The sequence below is a fragment of the Paroedura picta genome, chromosome 9 (assembly GCF_049243985.1).
Source record: "Paroedura picta isolate Pp20150507F chromosome 9, Ppicta_v3.0, whole genome shotgun sequence".
Lineage (NCBI taxonomy): Eukaryota > Metazoa > Chordata > Lepidosauria > Squamata > Gekkonidae > Paroedura > Paroedura picta.
The window spans coordinates 70,024,266-70,030,742 of record NC_135377.1 but is presented as its reverse complement, the minus strand read 5'-3'; positions in this window follow the sequence as shown (position 1 = coordinate 70,030,742).

Genomic DNA, 6,477 nt, shown 5'->3' with positions numbered 1-6,477 from the left:
GGGGCCGCCGGAGCCTCTTGCTGCTTGGGTGGCCCCGGAGGGAAGGGCGGGGCGGGGCGGGGCGGGGCGGGGCGGGGCGGGACCGCCCGGCCCAACCTCCACCCCCCACCTGCAGGACAGCGAGAGCCGCCAGACAGGGAAAGCCAACCCCCCACCCCTCACCTGGTTGATTCACACGAGCGGGGCACCCAGAGACAAACCCGCGGCTCCCACGCCGGCCTCTGCTCCGCACTCTGGCAGTGGCAGGAGGCGGGCTTCTGGGCTGCCCTCCTCCCCGCCAGACTTTCTCCTGCTCCGGCACAGACTCCATCCCCGCGGCTCGGCGGAGTGCTTCCGAGCCGCAGACTCTCATCCGGCGAGCCGGCTTGGATTCCTCCTCCACCCGCAGCCAGCTGGACCTGGCAGAGCTGTTCTGGCAGAGTAGTCCTGTCAGAGCTCCCTCAGCCCCACCTCCCTCACAGGGGGTCTGTTGCGGGGAGAGCAAGGGGAGGCGATTGTAAACCGCTTGGAGACTCCTTTGGGTAGTGAAAAGCGGGGTATAAAAACAAGTCTTTTCTAAAAACCAAGCACGCATTTTTTTGTAGGGGGGGATTTCTGCAGGGCGGCGTAGGAAGAAGACGGCAGGGACAGTAAGCGGCTCCTTTTCCCCTCCGAGAGGGGCCAGGGCCGGATGCCCCTCTCCCCGGGCCGCCTTAGCCTAAAGCACACCGAGTGACAGCACTTCCAGCCCCCTCGGCCACTGGGCTTGGGCGGTGAGATGGCCACATCCGCTTGCCAAGGGTTGCTGAAGTAGATCGGACCTGCCCGGTTCAGCACGGCGGAAAGTGCTTAAACAGCCCAACCGGCCCCCAAGGCCCTTGGCCACCGGCTTTCGCAGGGTGAGATGGCCAGACCATCCGCTTGCCAAGGGGCGCTGAAGTGGAGGCAAACCACATTTACCATGTGCGAAAGCGACGGTGCTTTCGTGTTGGCTCGGCAGGGAAAGACAAGAAGAGCGCTCTGCCACTGAGCCCCGACACCCAAAGCTGGCATTTCCCGCTCCTGGACATTCGGGGGAGGAGAACCCCCTGTTGAGCCGTAGGCTGCCCAGGGTCACGCTCTATTGCCTGCCACGGCTCCATTAGACGCAATCCTGAGAGAGCAGCAGGTTATGGAGAGGAGACCAGAAAGCCACTGCCCCGTCCCCCCTCGCCTAGACAGGATCCTTCCGGATCATGCCCCACAAATGAACTCCAGCCCACCCAGAAAGACTGAATCCAACACATACCCCCACCCAGCCACCAAAATGCTTCGCAAGCATCTTCGAGCTCAAGGCCCCAAGCTGCGAGGGATCCAGCCGCTCTCCCCTTCATCGCAAGGGTGGCCTTTCTTCAACCGCATCCCCCCAAAACATTTCAGCGGTCTTGTGACGCTGCGTCCCGAGCGGTCACGTTTGAGAAACCCGCGCAGCCCGATCCAACGTTTGGCTCAGGATCAGGCTGCGGGAAGGGCTTGGTTTTGCCTGCATCCAATCGGTCTTTTAAATCAACACCCGCGAACTCGTCTCCCTCCGAGGGTGCCTCGAACCCACGCTACTCTCCGTGTTTCACTGCAACAGAACTAGCCGTTCAGCGTCCCTAGAGCCCCCAAGTTCCGTTTTCTAGAAACTAATTCGTATTCTAACTGAATCCGGGAGCAGCGCCACCCAGTGTTGGGAACGAGTCTTTGCAAGAGTGAGAGGGAATGGACCCACCCGACGGAGGGGAAAACTGATGCAATCTGTACCAAGGCTGCCTGGGAAGACTACATGTTCATCTGCATGTATGTAAAGTTAGAACCAGCGTCTGACTCCTTGGGGCCCAGCCAACTTTCCCCAGGAGGTCCCTTGTGAACCGGGCATTGTCCCATGCAAACTAAGGAGAGGGGACACAAGGTCCACTTGAAAATGGGGACAGCTGAGAAGGCCGTTCTCAGAGTATGCTGCCAAAGCGTAGTCCTAGAAGGCAGTTTGGTGCTGGACCATCTGGACAGATTCAGGTGAGTCACCATGTTGGTCTGGAGCAACAAAACAACGACTTAGTCCAGGGGCACCTTGAAAACCAACACAGTTTAATTCTGGGTGCAAGCTTTTGTGTGCAGGCACACATTATTAGATACCTGTGCATGCACCCAGAATTAAGTTTTGTTGGTCTTCAAGGTGCCACCAGACTCAAACTTCTTCTGTTGTTAGAACAACCATTTCTGGAAAGAAAGTCTCAGGTTGGAAACTCCTCAAAGGCTGGAGGGGGTTCCTCCTTGGGGCCCACCTGGTGCAACCAGTAAACAGAATTCTGAGAGCAAATTTGGAGGGGGGAGGGTGTCAGGGCTACTTTCACCTGTTCACTCATGGTCTTCAGCCAATGGACCAACAATCTCAGGTGCGTTGAAGAGCATTACCTGCTGGTTCATCTGTCTGCATGGAGCCACCATTTCCCAGCTGCCCTTGGGAAGGATCTGTAGCTATTTACATGTGCACACAGAGTATGCCATGCCCACCCACCATCTTTGCATGCTCATTGAGAGGAGCACTAGGATGAAATTGTGGCTTTAACTCTCAGACGGTTCCCCTCTATGACTTCTATTTCCTGTTCCATGGTTATGACCTTGACCCCAGTGAGGTCTTCATTATGGCTCCCCCTCTCCCTGTCACATGACTGCAGTCCCAAGACTTCCTACCCCATGCCCAAAGCTTCAGCGGGTGCCATCCTCACTAGGTTCTAGATCTGCAAAGCCTGAAGGCCCCTGGAGAGGCTGTGGCTGAGTCCTGGCTGGGAAAGTGGTTATTTGCAGGATCGAGGTCCACTTCGAGGATGTGGCAATAAAAGAACAACAAGGTTCTGCAGTGTGTAGCCAGGAGTGCCACCCACATGTCTGAGGGCAGCAGAAAAAGGGCAAGCCTCCAGAAGCACCTTAAAGACTAACAACACTCATGATGGGGGAGGAGCTTTCGTGAGTCACTGCTCATTTCTTAAAAAGCAAGAGGTTAAAGACTAACCAAAGTTGAGACAGGGGAAGAGGTCCATGAGTGGTTCCTAGGCACTAGATCAGGGGTAGTCAACCTGTGGTCCTCCAGATGTTCATGAACTACAATTGTAGTCCATGAACATCTGTAGGACCATAGGTTGTCTACCCCTGGTCAAGATGCAACCCTCTGTCTGGGGCTGTGATGCTGTCTTCTTGGTGCGTGGGGGGCAAAAGTGCGAGGACTTCTGGAGTTCTGGCACCTGATGGCATCTGGGCTTTGGCCGCTGTGTGACACAGAGTGCTGGACTGGATGGGCCATTGGGCTGATCCAACATGGCTTCTCTTGTGTTCTTATATGGAACAGAAGTCCACGAGTGGTTATTAGCCACAAGGCATAGATGGAACGTTCAGTCTGGGGCAGCGATGCTCTGTCCTCTTGGTGCTTGGGGTGGGTAGCTACGGGGGGGGGGGCTTCTGGAGTTCTGGCCCCTGCTGGTGGATCTCCTAATGGCACCTGGGTTTTGCCATTGGCCTGTTCCAACATGGCTGAAACCCTTTGGCAGCTTTCTTTTGTGCATAATACAGCCTGTTCCAATGCAATGGGGCGGGGGGATATGGTTCTGCCTAACTAGCATGCAATTACCCTGCATAACGCCATGCCTCCCTTTATGGCTCCGACCTTACAAACTGACACAGATGTCTTTTTAGTTAACTAATGCTGAACAGGAGACAGTGGCAGGCATTTATCCCTGTTTCAATTTCCCAAATATTAGAAATATTTAGACAATTGATTTGATCTCCTCCTCCAGGCTCACTTCCCCCATGTGGAGGGGGTTTTATTATAAACAGTAATTTTAAGCACACCATTAGTGGGAAATGGCTTCTGGTTTTTACCTGGGGCAAACAAACCGCCCTGGGGGAGCAGGGCTTATCAAAGTGGCAGGTGCTGAATTACTAAACAGCCTTAATCTTCCTGGCCTTTGAGAAACAGAGGCAAAGATTCTCTTTGGCTTTTGTAGGCGGTTTCTTATGGACAGCCCTGAAGGCAGAAAAGTCCACCTTCACTTTCTGGTCACCCTCTAACCGCTAGCACACTATCTGACATTTCAAAATGTCTCAGATCTTCTCAGGAAGAGGGGTTCTTTCTTCTAAACCCACAGAGGCAAAAGCTGCTAAATGCAAGCCCAGTTCCTGCCTTGGTCTTTGTGCGATCCTTTAACGCTTGCACAGGACTTCAGCTGGTGGAGCTTTATTACTGATGGAGGGGGGGGGGGAGGCAAAAAAGGCAAATAAATAAATAAATAAAATAAGCAAGGGTTCTTTTGTTGCTTTAACCTGAATGTAGTCAAGGTGATAGCTGTACAGTTCTTATGTGACCACACCCAAAATCCGTTATGATTTGCTTTCTTAAGTCTCCTGAGCCCCACATTTTGTAATTGAGGACAGATACAAATTCAGGGAGAGGTACCACCACCCTCCTATAACAGTGGTTCTCAACCTTCCTAATTCTGCGACCCTTTAATACAGTTCCTCCTGTTGTGGTGACCCCCAAGCATAAAATTACGCAAGTGTTCTTTCACAGAAATTAAACCAAAACTGACCAATGGAGTGAAGACCCATTGTTCATGATTGGATATAAATTGTTTTTTTTCCCCCTGTTTTTTTGGCTCAGTTCTGCCTCTTGTCCCACCATGCCGATCTCGCTCTTTTCCGCTGTCACAGACAGACAAACGCTCTGTCTCAATCTACCCTGCAAGGCTGTTGTGTGGATGGCGCTCCCCCCCCCCCCCGACCAAGCTGTTTGCCCTGCCACGACCCCTGTGAAAGGGTTGTTTGACCTCCAAAGGGGTCCTGACCCCCAGGTTGAGAACGACCGCCCTAACGGATATGCATGACAGGGGAAAGCAGGCTGACTAATTACTATAGTCCCATTTCTCATTGGGACTGGGGGTGGAGAGTCTGCCTCCGCCACATGAATGTTGAAAGCCCTGGTTTCTATCCCTGATATTTTGATGGATTCTCAGAAGACCTGAATAGGTGAGCAGTTTGCTCTTAAGAAAAGCCTTCCTGGTTTGAACTGAGCACTGTGTAACAAAATTTGAGTCCGATGGCACCTTTAAGATCAACAATGTTTTATCCAAGGTTAGCTTTGTGTGCATGCACACTTCCTCGGACAATGGAACAGGGATCCTAGGAGTACAGATATAAGGAGAGAGTAAATAAGTAGCTCATTAGTAAATGTTTTTTTTTTTAATGCTGGCTTTTTTTTTTAATGCTGGCTTTCACCAGCCTTTATTAGGTTTTAAGAAAATGATAACAAAGAAAAGAAAAGAGAAAGAGAAAAATTACAAATTTAAAGCATAACAATTACCCTACTATCTTATTAATACAAAAGTAACTATCCAGTTAAATATTGTATAAAATATCCCCAATGTTCTTCATATTCATCTGCTTCTAATTGGCTCATTAGTAAATAGTAACAGGGAGACAATCCCAAATATGCAGCTTGGTAACAAAAATTGGATAATTCCTTCCTAGAATAACAAATCAGTATAGTTCCACAGGATTTCAGAAACAGAAGCTTTTCTTAAGGCCAATCAACATGAAACTACAGAGGGCATGAACCTGGTGGCTTTCTTGGGGTTCATAGTGGTGCAGATGTCCCTTTTGTGTGAGATTTGTTCGTTTCTCAAAAACATCTGGGTGGGCACTATCGAAAACAGAATGGTGGCACAGATGGGTGGCAAGGACACGGCTTGCCTAGGGCACTCAAAATAACCTAAGGCCAGCCCTGGATGGGTCATTATACAAGTAAATTTGGACTTTTGAGTCATTGCACCAAGACGAAGAAGACTTGGGTTTTTTTGTACCCATTTTTTACTACATGGAGTCTCTAAGCAGGTATTCTGCATGGAGCCAAATAAAACAGTTTAAAAGACAACCAGTTTAGACCGCTTTATTATATTACAATCGTTGTTCTGCATTGAATATAGTCTGTTGAAAAACTATGTTGCAATGCTCTCTGCATGAAACAATTTATAGACCTGCCCCCTGTAGTTTTGCCAACTCCGCTTTGTTCTCTAATGCAGTCACTAATCTGCATAACTAAAGATCTTCTCTGCATGGCTAATAGAGCATCTCAGGCAGGCAGGAGAGAAATGAATCGGTAAAAAGCATCTTTCAGAAACAACGCTTAAAAGACACTTAAAGCACCGAAGAGGCAGTTCACCATGCAGAGCAAAATCAGTTTTGTGGAGTAAATTCACTCTTCTGTGCAGAGATCAGAAAAACTACAATGTATTTAATAAGTTTTCATCAGCTTTTCCATCATGCAGAAGAGGCCCAGCTTACAAATACCTTCCTTTCCACCTATCTCACAGGGTGTTTGTTGTGGGGAGGGGAAGGGTGGGCCATTGCCAGTTGCTTGGAGACACACGAGGCCTGCTGGGGGATCTTGGACCAGTCCCAGTTCTCTCACTCAGCCCCACCTACCTC